At 37.3% G+C, this 22193-nt stretch overlaps 1 long non-coding RNA gene across 1 annotated transcript in view; it reads right to left on the bottom strand.

Annotated features, from left to right (window-relative positions):
* Positions 1 to 2906: 2906 nt before the first annotated feature.
* Positions 2907 to 22193, bottom strand: part of LOC114672279 (uncharacterized) — a 126543-nt gene continuing 107256 nt past the window's right edge. Inside the window, exon 3 of the long non-coding RNA XR_003722572.2 lies at positions 2907 to 3141. This is a non-coding gene — a long non-coding RNA (uncharacterized LOC114672279). The remainder of the gene's footprint in view (positions 3142 to 22193) is intronic.

The following is a 22193-nucleotide window of genomic DNA, read 5'->3' as shown; positions in this document are numbered from 1 at the left end:
ACCACCATGCTGAGCTAATTTTTTTTTTTTTTTTGTATTTTCAGTAGAGACAGGGTTTCACCATGTTGGTCAGGCTGTTCTTGAACTCCTGACCTCGTGATCCGCCCACCTTGGCCTCTCAAAGTGCTGGGATTACAAGCATGAGGCACCACACCCGGCCAGCTGTTTCACTTTCTTACCATCTGTGTGTTCACTGAAGTGGCACTTTTAATTTCCTTCAAGAACTTTTCCTTTGCACTCACAACTTGGGTAAGCAACTGTTTGGCACAGAGGCCTAGCTTTCACCTTATCTTTGCTTTTGACATGCCATCTCACTAAGCTTAATCATTTCTAGCTGTTGATTTAAAGAGACTTGTGACTCTTCCTTTTAACTTGAACATGTAGAGGACATTGTAGAGTTTTTAATTGGCCTAATTTCAATACTTTTGTGTCTCAGGGAATAAGGAGACCTTAGGATAGGGAGAGACAGGGCAGAGTCTGGTTGGTGAAACAGTCAGAACATACACAACATGTGTCGGTTAAGTTTACCATCGTATATGCACCCAGTTCCTCGTGCCCCCAAACAATTACAGTGTTAACATCAAAGATTGCTGATCATAGATCACCATAATGAATTTAATAATAATGAAAAAGTTTAAAATATTGTGAGGATTACCAAAATGTGACACAAAGACATGAAGTGAGCATATGTTGTTGGAAAAACGGCACTGATAGATTTTTTCAATGCAGGATTGCCAAAAACTTTCAATTTGCAAAAAAATACAACATCTGTAAAGTGCAATAAAATGAGGCCCAAAAAATGAGGTATGCATGTATATTTTCAGTTTGCATATGGCACAATGCATTTTGTGTTTTAAAACGTTTACTTTAACTGTGGTGCAAATAAATAACTTCAGGCAAATAAAAACACCTGCAATTGGAAATATTTGGGCTACAGTGGTATCAGTAGCATCCAAAAATTAGTAGATTTGAAACATTTGAGGCTGGGAATGAGAGCTCAACTCCTGTTATCCCAGCATTTTGGGAGGTTGAGGCAGGAAGATTGTTTGAAGCCAGGAGTTCGAGACCAGCCTGGGCAACATATTGAGGCTCCACCTCTACCAAAAACTTAAAAACAAAATTAACCAGGATGTTAGCATGTGCCTGCAGTTCCAACTACTCTGGAGGCTGAAGTGGGAGGATAGTTTGAGCCCAGGATTCTGAAGCTGCAGTGAGTAATGATCACACAACTGCCCTCCAGCCTAAGCATCCGAATGAGACCCTGTCTCTAGAAAAATAAGAAGAGAAATAAAATAAAAATAAACACACTGAAGAGGCAAAAAATACAGGGATAAGCAATAAAGTGAATATGAAATATTAAAGGGGAGGGAGCTTTCAACAATGACTCTTAGATTACTGGCTTGCCAAACTATTTTTACGAAAAAAAGAGAAAAATATAAGCATATGCAGTAAGGAAGTGAAGTCTCAAGATGACTCCAATAATCCTCATTATTCTTGTGCCATGCCTTCTTGTGCCCTGCCAATTATCCTCACATTCTTCAGACCTGCCATCTCCTTCTGAATCATGACTGACCTGGGTAACCAATAGAATTCTGTGTAGCTAATTTTGCAGCATCCAGCTTTGTCTATCGGATTTCTCACTCTGGAAGAAGTCATCCATTGTTATGAGGATACTTTACCCTCAAGAAACGTACTTGTGGAGAATATCTGAGGACTTCTGATAACTGCCAGCACCGATTAGTCAGTCATGTAATTAAAGCACTTTCGAAGAGTATTCTCTATCTGCAGTAAAGCCTTCAAATGGTTGCAGTAATGAACAAAATCTGACTGAATCCCCTGAGAGTCCTCAAGCCAAAATAATCTAGTCAGGCCATTTTCAAATGTCTTACCTAGGGAAACTGTGAAAGAAAATAAATACATAAAGATTTTTACTAATCCACCCAGTTTGGCGGTAATTTGTTGCATAGCAATAGATAAATAACAAGTGAATAAAGTCTTAAACCTTGGCTTCTGGCATATTAAGTCTCAGCTGCTGTCAGACATCTAAAAGGAAATTGTAAATTGACAGACAAATTGAGATAAGTCTATATTTGTTATGCAAACATAAGGAGTAGTCACCTGCTTATAATTGGTAGCTAAGATCATCTACAGGGAAAATACAGAATAATAAATTAGAGCCATGAGAGAACTTTGAAGACTTCAACACTTCATGCCTGGGAAGAAGAGGATAGGAACAAATAGGAATATGGACAAGAAATGTTGTAGAAAGTAGGAAGAACACAAGCTAAGATATTCAGAGGTAAGGTTGATTTAAGGAGAGAATGGCCAATATTATCAGATGTTGAAAGGTTATGTGATAAGGAATTTAAAAAGTATTTTGCATTTAGAAACAGATTTGTGATCTCACTGGAAATTGCTTAACTGTAATATCATGGAAGGAAGACACAGAAAAATGAAGATAATGGAGAGAGCGAGTGAAGAGTAACTTACCTGTTTTATTCACAAGCTTCAACTCTAATGACTCAAAGTGTTTTCAATCTGGCCATCTGCAAATCATGCTGGATCATTTTCATGGTTCATTTGTACGATCAAGTCACATTTATTACTCTTGAATCATGATTTTAAATGATGGTCACTTAATATTAAAGCCATCAAAATAAGTAACCCTAGCACAAATAGGCAGAGTTGATATTTTGTATTCCTCAGTGTAATCATATAGAAAAAAATATAAGCCCAACAGATGCAAAAAGCTTCATAATACCGGGAGAAAAAGAATGTAAAAAAAAAAAAAAAATAGTAAAAGAATGAGATAGGAAAATCAAGGAATTATTATTTTCCACAAATTTGAGAGAGAGACACATTTGACTAGAAATGAATGGCAAAATAATCACAAGAGAGAGACAAAAATATACAGGAAATGCACTGTGACCAGAAAAGAAAGGAGCAGGAGGGCACAGCACAATGAGTTACTCACACCTAGGAATTCCACATGTTGATTCCAAATATAGGAGTAATAATGCCGTATTAGAATTGAGCGACTTCATTTCCTTCCTTCTTCATCTGCTGCTCATATCACTGCACACCGCTGCTTCACAAAAGTCTATACTGCCACCTGCCACAGTGCACCCGGGATCAGCCTCCCTTAAAAATAGAGATGAATATTTATTATTTCTTTTAATCACTTTTGCAATAAAATGACCTTTATTTTTATTTATTTCCTTATAAAGAGGATATTTCTTAAATATTTAAGTCCTTATTAAGAGAAATCTTAGCATGAGGCAACTGTAGATGAAAAGTACAATTCTTTTTCTCATATGTAAATGCAAATAGATTAGATACTGAATAAATAATATGATGGTAATTTAAAGAAAATATAAACTCCGAATTTATATTTAGCCACATATTGCATTTCATCATATATTGATAAACCTGACTACATATGTCAAATATATTTTTTTGAAATACTGTCTCTCAGTTTAATACTTAATATGCAAAATAAAGATATATATGTAGTCATGTGTTACTTAATGAGAAGGATACAGCCTAAAAAACATACCATAAGGTGATTTTTGCCTCAGTGCAAACAACGCAGAGTGCACTTACACAGACCTCGGTGGTAGAGCCCACTACACACCTAGGCTACATGGCAAGACCAATAATTACTCCTAGGCTGTAAACCTATACAGCATGTTACTGTCCTGCATACTGTTGGCAATTATAAAGGTAAGTATTTGTGTATCTAAACATATCTAAATGCAGAAAAGGTACAGTAAAAACACAATATAAAAGATTTTTTTTAAAAGCTATGCCATATAGACCCCATGAACAGAGCTTGCAGAACTGCTAGCTGCTCTGGGTGAGTCAGCGAGTGAGTGTTGAGTGAATGTGAAGGTCTAGGACATTACTGTGCACTACTGTAGGCTTTATAAACACTGTACCTTTGGGTTACAGTAAATGTATAAAAAATGTTTCTTTTTTCAATAATGTATTAACCTTAGCTCACTATAAATGTCTAACTTTTAAACTTGATTTAACTTATTTACTATTTTGTAATAAGAGCTCGAAACACAAACACATTGTACACCTGTACAAAATATTTTATTTATGTCCTTATTCTATAAGCTTTTTCCTATTTAAAATGTGTATATATATATACACACACACACACACACACACACACACATCTTTTTAAACATTTTTTTAAGAACGAAGACACAAGTATGTACAGGGTCAGGATCATTCAAATCACTGTCTTCCACCTCCACGTTTTGCTTCACTGGAAGGTCTTCAGGGACAATAATCCACATAGAGCTGTCACCTATGATAACAATGCCTTCTTCTGCAACATGTGCTGAAAGTCCTGCCGAAGGGTGTTTTATGGTGAAGTTCTTTTGTTTATTAAGTAGAAGGGGTACACACTAAAATAATGATAAAAGTAATAGTAAATAGTAAATACCTAAGCCAGTAACATAGTCGTTTATTGTAATTATCAAGTATTATATGCTGCACATAATTGTATGTGCTAGACATTTCTAGGACCGGCAGAGCAGCAGGATATAATGCATTGTGCTATGACCTCACAACAGCTACAATGTCATTAGGTGACAGGAATCTTTTAGCTCCATTATAATTTTATGGAACCACTATCATTGTGGCCTGTCATTGACCAAAAATGCCATTATGGCATTTTGGCTATATTACTGCACTCTTCCTAAGCATCTCTCTTTTAAATTAAGTTTGAATGATGGCACATCTTCATTTTGTTTATTCATGGCTATTCATATTTTATATTTAAAATGATTTTTAAAAGTCCATAATGTTGGCATTTAACATATAGCTAATGTTTGATTTTTGAGCTTTAATAAAACCAATAATTTTTTCTCTAAGGTTATTTTTTCAAACTCAGAGTTCTATAAGTCTAAAGTCTAGAGGTGGGGTTGCCTAGATTCTATGTTCAGGGTCTTACAAGTTCAAACTCAAATTATTGGTCATGTGGATTCTCACGGGAGAATTGTTCAAGTTCATTCCATTATTGGCATAATTTAGTTCGCTGCAGGGTATGACTGAGGCTCGCCTTTGCTTGCTGGCTTTTAGCCAAGTTCTCAGTTCCTAAAGCTACCAAATTTCTTTTAACGTGGCCCATTGAATCATCAGTTCATCAACTGTACATTTAGTCTTTCTCATGCCTTAAATCCCTCTGACTTCTGCCATCAGATGAAGAAAGTTCTCTGCTTTTAAGAGCTCATGTAATTAGACACTAAAGACCAGGAATATAATCTCTCTATCTTAACATCAACTGTGACATAAAAGCTAATACAATCATGGGAGTTATACCTCACCATATTCACAGAGAATTGAGTTATTTTTGGAATCCACTTTAGGAACTCAATTTACCATGCCAGGAAAAATATATTTTGGATTCCTTCAAAAATAAAAAGCAAATCTACAATAGTTCTTCAACTGAGGCATCTCACCACATCTGTTTTTCTTACCTATTTTGTCCAAAAGATAAGGCCAAGTTATATAGTTGTCTTCTATGTCATTCTCACCACAAATATCTGTCTTTGGGTAGCATTTAATGTTAATCACATTTTGCTGCTTTCCATTAGAGTAATTGTTTGCCTCTCTCTCTCCTGTGGAAGATTATTATGTCTACAATCTATCTACATAAGTGTTATGGGCTGTAAATGTATATCTTCTCCCTGGGTGACTATTATATATATAATCTGTTACCTTTTTCCATTAAGCTAATGAATGGTTGACACTTGTGATTAGAACAATCTGGCATCTTTAAATGTTGTCTTAAAAGTAAAAAATTAAAACGGTCCAGAGTCAAATTCACTGAACAACATCTGTTTTGCATTTAGCATAAGGTAAGATGTGTGCCTCTTGCTTTTTACTGATAGCAGAAGACATTAAATTGATTATAACTTCATTTTTCTCTTATTTTAGTCAAAGCAAACTTCCTGATTCCACAAATTAGACTACATGCTTTATTTCCTAAATAATTAAAAACAATTTACGAGAGAGAAATTTTGGATAGCTTAAACGCTTAGGTACCATTGATTTGTACAAAACAACAAATTTAATCATAAATAAAGGCAACACAATTATATTTAAATAATAAGTTGGGTTCCAATCATTGGAATCACTCTGTGTAGATGCATTTTTATTCTTTTTGGCAGAATTGGTAGAATTAATAAAAGTGGCAGAATTGGTAAAAGGAGACCTAACAAAAGGAGATATTTTAAATGAGCTTTCCTTGATTTGAAATTCAGAAGTCTAGTGTAATTTTTAGGTTTGGCATTGAAATATATGAAATACGGGGGATTTCATTGAGATGCTCTAAGTTTGACCTCTCACATGGGCCTCACTCCTATATACATAATCGCCTATGTACATAAATCTCTGCTTTTGCTGAAATTTCTCCATTTTAAACTTTCAAGAATCACAAGTTCAGCAATTAAAATTAGCGTTCACTGTATAATATTAGCTTTTTTCTCCCTGCCCCCTTCTATATTAGTACTACCATAAATTTTTACATACTAAACTAAAAATCTCAGAAAAATAATTGTCTGGATATTTTTCCTCCATCTTCTAAATTCAGCTTCCCATTAAAGCCTGTCCTTGATTGTTTCTGCTTGTTCCACTGCGCTACTTCAGTCAACTGCTCTAACCCCCCAATCCTAAATTACTATAACCATCTGGCAACCACTGCCTTTACCTTTGCAGTCTCTGTCCATTTAAGCCAGACCAATCCTTATAAAATTCTGATTGCACCATATCAGTAGAAGACTCAAGGATTTATTTGGCTCCCCTCTTGGAATCAAGTCCAATTTTCTTCTCTTAACTGTGACGTCCATCTTTCCTTCAATTTCATTATCTACTACTTTTAAAACATACTACAAATTGTAGTTTTGTTTATATTCTCACTATTCTCACATAAACTTTTTTGTCAGTTTATTGTACCAAACTGCAAAGTTCTTTAATATTCTTTAATTTAAATTATCCCAATTCTTACCTACTCAAGTAATTTTCCCTACTATATAAAAACTTCAAATTAAAAAAAAAAATTCTTCTCTTTCCACATACACATTTTCGCTGTGAGTATGTATATACACACACTTACACACGTATTTATCCATATTATCTGATAGGTTAATAAATGTTAGACTATCTAGTGAAACATAACACTGCATTCAGCACAGATGCATTGTATATATAGTAAGCCCTCAGATACTGATTCAAATATTGGAGTGTACTAATGCATACATAAACATATTTGAAATTTGATGTGAACATGTTTTGGCTCAGTTAAGGTTGACCCCACTTACAACTCCAGGAATGGGATGTGATACATTTTTTTCATCATAGTCAGTGATTCAAATGTTTATACTTACAGCAGTTAGTTGGGGATCATTAAACAGATTGAGTTTGGCACAATAAAGAAAGAGTACATTTTACAATTTAATGTTGACTTAAATTTAAAGTTAAGTTTCTGCCATCTATGACAGGAAAACTGCAGTCTTATTTGCTAGAAGGTCTTTTAAGAAGACGTGAAGTCCCGAGTCATTAAAGTCATTGTCAGGACCATGATAACAATTGAGAATCATATTTTATTCTTCTATGGAACTTACATTATGTCAGACATTGAGAACTTTATATTTGTTACTAACTAAATTTTTATAATTATGTGAAGTAGATGCTATTATTTCACTCCCTTTTGGATAAGGATCCTGAGGCCCAGATGAGGAAACTAAGGCAGTGATAAGAAAGTCAAGCCTGCGTAGTCACTCAAATATAGTGGTTGATTGTAATCTCAATTACTATGTGTACTCAATATGGGATGTGTCATCATATGGACTTGTAGTCCTAATGTAAGGGTCAGAGGAAAACGTAGAAAAGGATTCCTGTAAGACATTAATTTATTGCCTCAAATCTTCCCTGAACCTCCAACCAGTTAAGGCACAAGAACTAGCAGACATCTTATTGTTTATGATTTTTATTTTATTCTGTGTCCTGTTAGCTTTACCTGTTCTGTTTATGTGTTTGGCAGGTGGAACTCATAATCCTAATATAATCACAGTATATTCTTTGAGAGAATAGAATATATTTACTATGATAACCAACATTTAGGACCTTGGAGGCTCATTGGAAAAGAAAATGTAAACCCACAACTATACCTTCAACAAATGCAATTTTTATGTTTCATGATGATTGTCATTTTTGTGTTTTGATTCAAAGAAGTGCTTATTGCTCGTGATTTTAAAACTCACAACATGATAAATCTTATTTCTATTTCCTTTATATCACCTGTTCATACAGTGTTGATAATATAATTAGTACACAGATATTGTAAGGTAAATCATTTAAATACTATTTGCTTTACAACATCATTAGTGATTCAACACCACACAATGTATTTTTCTTAATTAAACACATCAATCCCAGAGGGTTGGATGGCTTGAAATACTGTTATTGGCAGCTGATTTATGTATCTGCTGTTTGGTTTGTTGACTTATGCATTTATTACCTTTAGGTCACTGAGCCTGATCAAATTGTGGTGGGAAGTTGTTATTATAAGATGGGAGTCTCCTTATTTGCATGAGTGACCTGGTTATACTAATATTGTTCTTTCAAATAAGATATGAACATTAATATTGTGAATGTAGTCAGTCACACTGAGACACTATTTTAAGGTGGTTCATTAAATTAAATTTTGACGTCTTTTTCAAGCACACCACCTTTCCCAGGCTGATGAGGGTATTTTAATTGTAGATTAAAATGCTTTCCTGCATATCTGGAGTAGGTCTAAGAAAAAATTATAAAAATATGAGTAATATCTCTTTTTTTGACCACTGCTTTCCAAGCCATTTTCTGCCCTTGTGATAACCTGAGTAATTCCACTACAATTTATTATGACTAAAATAGAATCATTATGTACACTTTTACTCTTTAATGCACTCTTTTCTGTTATACAGCTTTCTAAATTTGTACAGATGTGTTTGTTTTAAATTATCTTACTAAAGTCACTTAAATACAGTGATACATTTTTGGGACTGTTAATGTTCTGAACAGATATGAAGCATCTAGCTACCTATGTATTTAGTTCTATTCATTATATTCAGTAAGATATGAGTTCCAGTGCTTTTCATGTAGTGGAAGGTCAGAAATACATCTTTTTATATAATGGAAGCCAATAAGTATTTGTTAAAACAATTTCTTATATTGGGTATATGTTTGGATATCATTATTATGAAGTCTATATAATACGCTATTATAAATTTTCCTAAACCTTCACTATTTTAAAAACAATAATATATTGAGATAGTTTTAAGTTTTTGCATGTGCTAATTGCAATACTTGAGAATTATCCTTTTATGTAATAAAAACCAATCCCTTTTACTTCAGAGTTAAAGAAGCTTCTATTTGGATTAAACTGATAAAGAGATAATTATTTTGTTTTCATTACAGTTTTGTGGAAGGGTGATAAAGCAAGGTTTTTTCCTAAACTCTAAAATTTTATCACAGACACGGTTGTCTTCCTCTTTGCTTAAAAGAAGCTTTAATATCTATTGTTCCAGTGATAAATGCTGCATAATGCACTCATTCAAAATTTAGTGACATAGATAACATATTTCTTTTATCTCCCAATTAAGTGGGTGAAGAATTCAAGTTGTGCTTGCTTGGACAATGCAGTTACTCACCTAGGATTAACTGGAGAAGTTCAGCTAATAATTTTTCTGATCTGGAATGTCCAAGATAACTTTACACAAGTGTGTGGCATCTTGGAGGAGAGAGCTAGCAGGCGGGGCTGGGTTGGCCCTTTATCCTTTCCATGTAATCTTAGTGCCTTTCCATGAAATCTCCAGTAAGATAGTCAAACTTATATTTTAGCTCAGGGCTCCACTTAGACCAAGGAAGAAACTATAGGTCCCTTTGAATTCTAAGTCCAAAAGTTGTATGGCATCATTTCTTCCACACTGCATTTGTCAAAGCAGTCAGAGGCCAATCCAGACTTAAGGGGAGAGGACATAAATCTCACCTTTTGATGTTATTTATAGCCGTCTTTAAGTTACCAGAGTTATAACAACTAAACCCAACATTTTTATTTTATACTAAGAAAAAAGAATATAAACTTTACCTGGAAATGAGACATGTGGTATTAGCTTCTTAATTTTTAAACTTATGCAAAGAGTACAGAAATAGATTGTGTTAAAGAAATTTACCCTTTGTGATGGTTAACACTGTGTGCTAACTGGATTGGACTGAAGGATGTAAAGTATTGATTCTGGGTGTGTCTGTGAGGGTGTTGCCAAAGGAGATTCACATTTGAGTCAGGCGGCTGGGAAAGGCAGACCCACCCTTAATCTGGGTGGGCAACATCTAATCAGCTGCCAGTGTGGCCAGAATATAAAGCAGGCAGGAAAATGAGAAAAGACTAGACTGGCCTAGCCTCCCAGCCTACATCTTTCTTCCATGCTGGATACTTCCTGCCATCAAACATTGGACTCCAAGTTCTTCAACTTTGAAACTCAGACTGGCTTCCTTGCTTCTCAGCTTGAAGATGGACTATTGTAGGACCTTGTGATCGTGTGAGTTAACACTACTTAATAAACTTTCCTTTATATATATGTGTGTGTGTGTGTGTGTGTATATATATATGTAATTAAAGTCACTTAAATTATATGAAAATATATATTATTTTCCTTTATATATATGTGTGTGTGTATATAAACTTTCCTTAATAAACTTTCCTTTATATATATATGTGTGTGTGTATATATATATGTTATTAAAGTCACTTAAATAATATATATGAAAATGCATATACCCTATTACTTAAAAAATATATATTTTATATATATCCTATTGGTTCTATTCCTTAGAGAACCCTAATACAAATTTTAGTACCAGGAGTAGTATTAGAGGAACAGAATGTTAAGGATGGAGTTTTTTGTTGGTTTCGCGGTTTCTGGAGTTGGCTACTTAATATGATTAGACCCAAAAATGGTAAGGACTCTACTTCTAATAGTATGGAGAACACTGATATCCCTTGGTATGACCTGTGTAGAGAGTTATGCAAAATAAATGCATTTGACACTCATGATTCACTGCTCATGACAGGCAAGAAATTTAGTGACTCTATACATGATACATTTGACTATATGTGGAGAACCAAGGAATATAATGAAGCTTGTTGGTTGCTCCTAAGTTCATTGGACAAAGTGACAAAAGAAAATGATTAACTCAGGGATTCTAACTCCTGCCTTCAGATGCAGATACTGAGCCTCAAATCTGCTAAAATTGCTCCAAGTGAGAGTCTTATCTCCTGTAGAGAAAGAGCTGAAATTGTAGAAAAACAGACACATGCTCTTATCGTGTGAGTGGCTGATCTGCAATGAAAGATACATACTCAATCTCGCCAGGTGCCTACTGTTAAAGTGAGGGCATTGATTGGAAAAGAATGGGACCCTGCAACTTGGAATGAGGACATGTGGGAGTATTCTGAGGAAGCTGGGGACACTGAGCTTGTAAACGCTGATGAACATTTTTTGCCAGAAGAAATAGCTTCCCTTTCTCCAGTAGTGGCAACATCCCCTCCCCAAACCATGCTGCCATCAGCCTTTCTACCTTTGTCTGAGGAGATAAACCCAGCACTGCCTGAGGCAACAGTAATGGCCTCCCCTGAGGCAGTTGCCAGGCAAAATCATGTTGATTCTCCTCAGGAGTCACCCCTAACACCTCTGTTTGCTTCTAGACCTGTATCTAGACCAAAGTCCTGGTGGACCCCTAGAGGTGAGGTTGAGAATGTGACCCATGACGTGGTGTGCTACACTCAAAAATAACTGTTTGATTTCTCTAATTTATATAAACAGAAATCTGGAGACCTGGCATGAGAATGGATATTAAGGGTATGGGATAATGGTGGAAGGAATGTAGACTTGGATCAGGCTGAATTTATTGATTTGGGCCTGCTAAGTAGGGACTCTGCTTTTAATGTTGCAACTTGGAGAATTAAAAAAGGTTCTAATAGTTTATTGGTTTGGTTAGCTGAAATATAGATTAAAAGATGGCCCACTGTGAGCAAGCTGGAAGTGCCTGATCTCTCTTGGTTTAATGTAAAGGAAGAGATCCAAAGGCTTAGGGATATTGGGAGACTGAAGTGGATTAGTCACTTTAGACCTACTCATCCCAGCTGGTAGGGTCCACAGGCATACCCTTGACCAATGCCTTGTGAAATAGATTTGTGAGGGCAGCACCTGCATCTTTGAAGAGCCCTGTAATTGTTCTTCTCTGCATGTCAGATCTAATAGCAGGAACCTCAGTCACTCAACTACAAAATTTAAATACAATGGGAATAATTGGGAAATAATTGGATCCCATGGTGGCAGGGGCAAAGTAGTGGCACTCAACCATCAAAGGCAAAGTGAGTGTTGCTACTGTAATGAACAGCAGAGCCAAAGTAGCAATCAAAATAGTCTGACTCTTGTAGAGTTTTGACATTGGCTAGTTAATCACAGTCTTCCTAGAAGTGAAAATGATACAAAGCCTACTGCATTTCTGCTTAATTTACATGAGCAGAAAACTTCCAGGTTGAATGGACAAAAGACTAATTTGAATTACAAAAAATGAGAATTATGGCCCCTCAATCAATTTCCAGACTTGAGCCAGTTTACATACCCAGAGCCCTTTTAATGCAGGGGAGGCCGAGTCCCCTTGAGGAAGGACCCCACTACACTATCGACAATTTATGCTGATAATCTTTCTCCCAACCTTCTCCAGGGAGACCTCTGGCCTTTTAACAGGGTAACTGTGTACTGGGAAAAGGGAAATGATCAGAGATTTCAGGAACTACCAGACACTGGCTCTGAGCTGATGTTGATTCCAGGGGACCCAAAATGTCATTGTGGTCCTCCAGTTAAAGTAGGAACTTATGGAGGTCAGGTAATTAATGGAGTTTTAGCTCAGGTTCAACTTACAGTGGGTTCAGTGGTTTCCTGGACTCACCCTATGGTCATTTCCCCAGTGCCAGAATGCAAAATTGGCATAGACCTAATTAGCAGCTGGCAGAATCCCCACATTGTCTCCTTGACTAGCAAGGTGAAGGCTATTATTGTTGGAAAGGCCAAATGGAAGCCATGAGAGCTGATTCTACCTAGAAAAATAGCAAATCAATAATAATATCACATCCCTGGATAGATTGTGGAGATTATTTTCACCACTAAGAACTTGAAAGATGCAGAGGAGGTGATTCCCACATCTTCATTCAACTCTCCTATTTGGCCTGTGCAGAAGACAGATCAGAGAATGATAGTGGATTATTGTGAGCTTAACCAAGTGGTGACTCCAATTGCAACTGCTGTACCAGATGTGGTTTCATTGCTTGAACAAATTAACACATCTCCTGGTACCTGGGATGCAGCCATTGACTGGGAAATGCCTTTTTCTCCATGCCTGTCCATAAAACCCACCAGAAACAATTTGCCTTCAGCTGACAAGGCCAGCAATATACCCTTACTGTCCTACCTCAGGGATATATCAACTCTCCAGCTTTGTGTCATAATCTCATTCCGAGAGACTTGATCGCTTTTCCCTTCCACAAGACATCACACTGGTCCATTGCATTGATGGCATTATGCTAATTGGATCCAGTGAGCAAGAAGCAGAAAACAAACTGGACTTATTGGTGAGATATATGCATGACAAAGGATGGGAAATAAAACTGACTAAAACTCAGGAACCCTCTACCTCAGTAAAATTTCTAGGGGTACACTGGTGTGGGGCCTGTGGAAATATTCCTTCTAAGGTGAAGGATAAGTTGCTGTATTTGGCCCCTACTACAACCGAGAAAGAAGTACAATGCCTGGTGGGCCTATTTGGATTTTGGAGGCAACACATTCCTCATTTGGGTGTGTTACTCCAGCCTACTTATCAACTGAACTAAAAGGCTGCCAGTTTTGAGAGGGGTCCAGAACAGGAGACGGCTCTGTAACAGGCCCAGACTGCTATGGAAGTTTTTTTGCCACTTGGGCCATATGATCCAGAAGGTTCAATGGTGCTAGAGGTATCAGTGACAGATATGGATGCTGTTTGGGACCTTTGGCAGGCCCTGATAGGTGAATCTCAGTGGAGGCCTCTAAGATTGTGAAGCAAGGCCCTGCCATCTTCTGCAGACAACTACTCTCCTTTTGAGAGACAGCTCTTGGCCTATTACCGGGCTTTGGTGGGAACTGAACATTTGACTATGGGTCATCAAATCACCGTGTGACCTGAACTGCCTATCATGAACTGGGTGCTTTCTGACCCATCTAGCCATAAAGTTGGGCATGGCCAGCAGCATTGCATCATCAAATGGAAGTGGTATATATGTGATCAGGCTCAAGCAGGTCCTGAAAGCACAAGTAAGTTACATAAGGAAGTGGCTAACAGCATATACTGCTAACAGATTGGCCATGATCTCCACGGCTGCCACCCTGCCTTCTCTACCCAAGCCTGTGCAGATGTTACATGAGGAAGTAGCTCAAATGCCCATGGTCTCCACTCCTGCCCCTCTGCCTTCTTTCCCAGCCTGCACCAATGGCCTCACGGGGAGGTTCCTATGATCAGTTGAGACAGAAAGAGAAGAGTAGGGCCTGGTTCACAGATGGTTCTGCATGATAGGCAGGCGGCATCCAAAAATGGAGAACTGCAGCACCACAGCCCCTTCCTAGGACATCCCTGAAGGACAGTGGTTAAGGGAAATCTTCCCAGTGGGCAGAACTTCCAGCAGTGCACCTGGTTGTACACTTTAAATGGCCAGATGTGCAATTATATACTGATTCATGGTCTGTAGCCAATGGTTTGGTTGGATGGTCAAGAACTTGGAAGAAGCATGATTGGAAAATTGGTGACCAATAAATTTGGGGATGAGCTATGTGATGGATGGACCTCTCTGAGTGGTCTAAAACTGTGAAGATATTTGTATCCTATGTGAGTGCTTACCAATAGGTGACCTCAGCAGAGGATAATTTTAATAATCAAGTAGATAGAGTGACCTGTTCTGTGGACACCACTCAGCCTCTTTTCCATACACCCCTGTCATCGCCCAGTGGGCCCATGGACAAAGTGGCCACGGTGGCAGAGATGGAGGTTATGCATGGGCTCAGCAACATGGACTTCCATTTACCAAGGATGTTCTCAGCACATCTCTATATTATGGACGTTTTGACTGCTTTAGGAACTATAATTTTGTAGTTCAGATTCTCATAGATAGATAAATTTAATTTTCTTAAGTCTATCTGCTATTTAATAAAAGATTGGTTTTAATTAAAATAATACAGATACCTACACATCATCATCATCATCTTCCTCAACATCAGCTGTGATATTTTATAAATATAGCAAAAGCTAAAAGTAAATCAGCTGGTATGGAAGTAGAAAGGGCACTGCAGCACACAGACACATACAACAGGGAAAATACTCAACATATTTTTGTAAAGGCCTAGTAAAAACTGCAATTGCATCAAAGAGAAATCCCATTATTCAGGTAAGTAGGCACCAGTGCCTCCTCAGCTGTGGGAAAAAAAAGAAGAAAAAACAGAGGAGACACTCTATTTCAGGATATATCCAGAATTAACTTCAAGGATCCTTTATGAATTATCCCATGAGAATCTGATATGCAGACTTCAGTTGAATGGGAGGCTCTTTTCTGATGGCTGGAGCAGTTGTTTCAAGCATGGAGCACAGTGTTCATTCCAGCTGGGCAGTATTTGGCCTCAGAGAGATTTGGATCCACCACATCGCAGCTGTGAGTCAGACATGTGACCTATGCCCTAAAAGCCTTCATTTACTATGCAGTTAATTACAAGTGTGTGACATAGGTAAACTAACTCTTGTTAAAATGTCTAGCAAGAGACTCGGCACATATTAATTGCTTGATAAGGTCTGTTTTTGCTGTTGCTGCTATTACTTGCATTGCCCTCAAAGTGCCAAGTTTACTCCTGCTGACCACGTTGAATGTTGAGAATTCAAAGGCAGTCGCCATGTTCTTTCGTAATTAAAAACAAATCTGTACAGTCACCATGTGTAGACCCAATATACTTTCATTTGCCCAAAAGAGAGATCCACATCTAGAAACACAGGTTTAAAGTGAGGCTTAGAAAATATTAGTCAGTTTTTTTTTTTTCTTTTTTCCTTCGCGGTGGTAGGCTAAATGGAAGGTGACTATTGAGGCTAAAAAAAGTGAGAACAGCCAAAGGAAAGACAATTGAAAGGGTCTAGTGAAAAAGAACATAAGGAAAAATCTTCAAAAATTTGATCCTTGATGTGAAAAGCAACTGTATGGTTCATGGTTACATTTCAGGCATATACAGAAGAATTATGTTAAGCAGTGCTTTCCCGAACCAAAAAAGTAACGTCCAGTCTGTCTACTCATTATTATGGTCCTAGTTATTGTTATTGTAAAAGCGGGAACTTCCTCAAAGCAAACATTGCTGGCGTCAAAAATAGTTTCATTACATTGGTGAAAAAGTCTCACACTGTCACCAGGGCTGGAGTGCGGTGGTACAATCTTGGCTCACTGCAACCTCTGCCTCCCAGGTTCAAGTGATTCTCCTGCCTCAGCCTCTGGAGTAGCTGGGATTACAGGTGCCCACCACTATGCCTGCCTAATTTTTTGTGTTTTTAGTAGAGATGGGTTTCACTCTGTTTGCCAGGATGGTCTCGAACTCCTGACTTTGTGATCCGCCCGCTTTGGCCTCCCAGAGTGTTGGGATTACAGGTGTGAGCCAGGACTTTTTTTAAAAAATCAGGATAGAGCGTTGAATAAAAACATTTAACATTTTGTAGAAATTACCTTCTGCAACATTTTCTCATCAAATGTTTGGATCTTCTTTCTACTTTAGCAAGTAAAAATCCACTACAGTAAAAATAGCATGGAATTAAAATATGTGAGCAAAGTAAAACTGCTAGTATATTTGCTCTTACCAAATAATCAGATTAAAGAGGAAGTTTGATACAAGTTAAAGTCCACAACTGTTTAATATGCTTTGTATGTGAATTTAGTTGGTTCATCATTAATCATGTTTAGTCGCACCTGATTATTTTGGAGATTCTAATATGCCAGTTTTATTAGAGTGACTGTTCTCAGGAGGTTTATAACAATGATTACAGCTCTGTTAATTATTCCACCTATTTTGGGATTGTTTCAAAGTCAATCTACTTTTTTTAAATCTAAGGTTATAATAGGTAAAGACTAGATGACTTGTTTAGACAGTTTCCATTGTGTTAAGAAAACTTAATATAAGATTTGGTTATTTTAATGTTTATTATGGCTTCAATCTCATTACTTGTAATTAGTCTGCTCAGGTTTTGAATTTCTTCATGTTTCAATCTTCGTGGGTCATATTTGTCAAGGAATTTATCCATTTATTCTAAGTTTTCCAATTTATTGGCATGTAGATGCTCATAGTAGTTTAGTGATCCTTTGGATTTCTGTGGTATTGGTTGCAATGTCTCCTTTTTCATTTCTGAATTTATTTATTTGGGTCGTCTTTTTTCTTACTTAGTTTAAGTAAGGTTCATCAATTTTGTTTGTCTTTTCAAAATCTACTTTTAGTTTCACTTATCTTTTCTATTTTTTTGTTTCAATTTTATTTATTTCGGCTCTGATCTTTATTATTCTTTTCTTCTACCAATCTGAGGTTTGGTTTGGTTTGCTCTTGCTTTTCTAGTTAAGATGTATCATTATGTTGTTTAGTTAAAGTTTTTCTACGTTTTAAATATAGGAACTTACAGCTATAAATCTTCTCTTAGTACTTCTTTTACCACATTTCATAAGTGTGATAAGTTTGTTACCGTTTTTACTTGTTTCAAGAAATTAATAATTTCCTTCTTATTTTCTTTGTTGACCTACTGGTCATTCAGGAGCATATTGTTTAATTTTCGTGTACTTGTATAGTTGCCAAAATCTCTCTTGCTATTGGTTTCTAGTTTTAATCCACAAGGTTTAAAGAAGATACTTGATATAATTTCAGTTTTTTGAACTGATTTGTGGCCTAACATATGGTCTAACCTGAGGAAAATAATTTTTATTCCACAGCTGATGGATGAAATGTTCTGTGAATATGTATTATGTTCATTTGGTCTGTAGTGTAGATAAAGTCTGATGTTTCTTTGTTCTTTTTCTGTCTGGATGATCTGTTCAATGATGAAAGTGAAGTGTTAAATTCTCCAGTTATTATTGTATTGGATTCTATCTCTCTCTTTAGCACTAATAATATTTGCTTTATATATTTGTTTGCTCTGGTGTTGAGTGCATATATATTTACTATTATTGTAACTACTTGCTGAATTAACAACTTTTTCATTATATAATAACATTCTTTGTCTCTTTTTATGGTTTTTGTCTTAAAATATATTTTGTCTGATATAAGTATAGCTACTTTTCCTCTTTTTGATTTCCATTTGCATAGAATGTCTTTTTTCCATCCCTATATTTTGCATATTTTTGTGTCTTTATAGGTGAAGCGTGTTTCTTATGGTTATCAGATCTTTAGATCTTATTTTATTTCTTTTTATCCATTCAGCCACTCCATCTCTTTTGATGGGAGAGTGCAGTCCATTTACATTCAGGGTTATTATTGATAAGTAAGGACTTACTGCTATCATTTTGCTATCTGTTTTCCAACTGTTTTGGTCTTCTCTTCCTTCTTTCCTTCCTTATGACTTCCTTTTAATTAAGATAATTTTATCTGGTGGAATGTTTTAATTTCTTGCTTTTTATTTTTTGTGTATTTGATACATGTTTTATGACTTGAGGTTACCATGTAGCATGCAAACAATATTTTATAACCAATTATTTTCAACTGATGACAACTTCAACAGGCTGTATAAACAAACAAAGTAACAAACAAGTAAAGATAAAATGAGTACAGTCTCTACATTTGAACTTTATCCTCCAGCTTTTTAAGTTTTTGTTATTTCTATTTATATCTTATTGTACTGCCTATATATTGAAAAGTTGCTGAAGTTATTGTTTTGATCAATTTATCTTTTCCTCTTACTACTCAAGATATGAATAATTTATAAACCAATTTTTCAAATACAATTATGATATTATAATATTTTGTGTTCTTCTGTGTACTTACTATTATTGCATGAGTTTTGCACCTCCAAATATTTTGTTGCTCATTAACATCCTTTTCTTTCAGATCAAATAACTCCTTTTAGCATCTCTTGTAAGACAAGTCTAGTGTTGATAAAATCGCTCAGCTTTAGCTTGTCTGAAAAAATCTTTATTTTTCCATATTTAAAGGATATTTTTACTAGGCATACTGTTCTAGAAGAAAAGTTTGTTTGTTTGCTTTATTTCAGCACTTTGAATATGTCATACCACTTCCTCTTTACATTGAGAAGTCTGTTGCCAGATCTATTGGAGCTCCATTGTGTGTTTCTTTTCTTCATGCTAGTTTTTGAGTCATTTCTTTATCCTTGACTTTAGGAGTTTGATTATTAAATGTCTTGAGGTACACCTGCTTGGGTGAAATCTGCTTGGTGTTTTTTAACCTTCTTTCATTAATACTTGAATATTGATATCTTTCTTTATATTTGGGAAGTTCTCTGTTATTATCCCTTTGAATAAACTTTCTACCTCAATCTTTCTCTCTCTGTCTCCTCTTTAAGGCCGATAACTCTTAGAATTGCCCCTTTCAGGCTGTTTTCTGGTTATTGTACACATGCTTCATTCATTTTTATTCTTCTTTAAAATGTCCTCTGACTGTGTATTTTCAAATAGCCTGTTTTTAAGCTCACTAATCCTTTCTTTTGCTTGATCAATTCTGCTGGTAAGAGACTCTGATGCATCCTTCAGTATGTCAAATGCATTTTTCAACTCCAGAGTTTCTGCTTAGTTCTTTCCACTTATTTCAATTTCTTTGCTAAATTTATTTGACAGAATTCTGAATACCTTTTCTGTGTTATCTTTAATTTTACTGAGCTTCCTCACCACAGCTATTTTGACTTGTCTGGAAGTGCATGTATCTCTGTTCTGTGCCTTATTTAGTTCATTAGGAGGTCATGTTTCCTAAATGGTTATGATGGCTGTGGATGTTTATTGGGCACTGAGGTGTGAGGTATATTTTTCTTCACATTTTAAGTTTGTTTGTGTTGATTCTTCTTGGGAAGGCCTTCCAAGTATTCTAAGGGACTTTGGTTTTGTAATCTACATCTTTCATCACTGTAGTTGCATCTGCATTAGGAGGTACCCCAATTTCAGTAATCTGTGGCTTTACAGATTTGTAGAGATGGTCTTGGATAAAATGTGGAGGAATTCTCTAGATTACCAGGCAGAGACAACTTTTCCTTTCCATTTTTTTTTCTTTTTTCTTTTTTCTTTTTCTTTTTGAGACAGAGTCTCACTCTGTCTCCCAGGCTGGAGTGCAGTGGCACGATCTTGGCTCACTCCAAGCTCCGCCTCCCGGGTTAACACCATTCTCCCACCTCAGCCTCCCGAGTAGCTGGGACTACAGGCGCCCGCCACCATGCCTGGCTAATTTTTTGTATTTTTGGTAGAGACAGGGTTTCACCGTGTTAGCCAGGATGGTCTCGATCTCCTGACCTCATGATCCACCCGCCTCAGCCTCCCAAAGTGCTAGGATTACAGGTGTGAGTCACCGTGCCCAGCCCCTTCCTTCCATTACTTTTTCCCAAACAAATGAAGTATCTCTCTCTGTTCTAAGCTGCCTGGAGCTGGAGGAGGGTTGACACAAGTACCCTTGTGGCCACTAACACTGGGACTGTTCCGAATCAGACCTGAAGCCAGCATGGTACTGGGTTTTACCCAAGGCCTGTTGTAACCACTGCCTGGCTACCATCTATGTTCACTCAAGGACCTAGGACTCTACAATCAGCAGGGGACAAAGCCAGCCAGTCTTGTGTCTTTCTCTTCAGGGCAATGAGTTTATCTGAGCCCAGGTACATCTAGAGATGCTGTCAGGAAGGCAAAGTCTGCAATGAGACACCTTAAGAATCCCCCTGATACTCTATTCCTCTGCAGCTGAGCTGGCACGCAAGCCGCAAGACAACATCCTTTCCACTCTTTCCTCCCTTTTCCACAAGCAAAGGAGTCTTTCTTGATGGCTACCACAGGCCCAGGCCTATGGCAAGTATTTCCCAGCAACTGCTGATGCTCACTTAAAGCCCAACAGTTCTTTCTTATGCTGGTGGTAAGTGCTGCCAGTCCTAGGACCCTCTCTTCGGGGCCATGGGCCTTCCACTGGCCCAGCGCAGGTTCAGAAATGTCTTCCAAGAGCCAAGGCCTACAACTGGGGACCCCAAGAGCCTGCTTAGTGCTCTACCCCACTGCGGCCAAGGTGGTACCTAAGCTTCAAGGCAAAGTCCTCTTTATTCTTCTCTTTCCTTTTCTCAAGCAGAAGGAGTCTCTCCCCATAGTCACCACAGCTAGGAATGTGCTAGATCACATCTGGAGCCAGCATGTCTCAGAGGGTCACCTAAAACCCACAGGAAGTACTGCCTGGGTATTGCTACTGATTATTCAGAGCCCAAGGGCTCTCTAGTCAGCAGGTGATGAATCCTGCCTTGTTCTTCCTTTCAGGGAGTAGGTTTTCTCTGGCCTAGTGTGTGTCTAGAAATATGCGGGAGCTTTGGCCTGGAATGTAGGCCTTGCAACTTTGTTTCATGCCCAGTCCTATTGTGGCTGAACTGGTATCCATGTTGTAAGACATAGTCTTCCTTACTCTCCCTTCTCCTCTCCTTCAACAGAGGGAAAGTGTCTCTCCCAGAGCTGTGAGTTGTGCTGCCTGGCACTGGGGAAGGGGTGGCACAAATACTCACTTGGCCAGCCTAGCTGGTGTCACACTAGGTTGCTTGTCCCCCAAGTACACTGGCTCCAAGCACCATGACTTTCCCAGGAAGTGCAGTCCTTGTGACCTAGATTGCCTTTGAAGTTTATTTTAGATCACAGAGTTATTTAGCCCACAGTAGTGAGGCTTGCCAGAACTCAAGTTCCAGTTCCTGGGGTCGACAATTCCCTTCTGGCTAGGGCTGGTCTAAATGCTCCCTCTGTGGATGTCAATGGAGTTCTGCCTGCTGTTCCTTTCCACACTGATAGAGCAGCGCTGAGTCCCAATGCAAAGCACCACATTTGCTTTGTTCTTCCACCAAGTGCACAGATTCTCTCTCTGCATTATGGT

This window comes from Macaca mulatta, chromosome 14 (assembly GCF_049350105.2).
Source record: "Macaca mulatta isolate MMU2019108-1 chromosome 14, T2T-MMU8v2.0, whole genome shotgun sequence".
Lineage (NCBI taxonomy): Eukaryota > Metazoa > Chordata > Mammalia > Primates > Cercopithecidae > Macaca > Macaca mulatta.
Note: the sequence above shows the minus strand (reverse complement) of the source record. Positions and strands in the feature narration are given on the sequence as shown.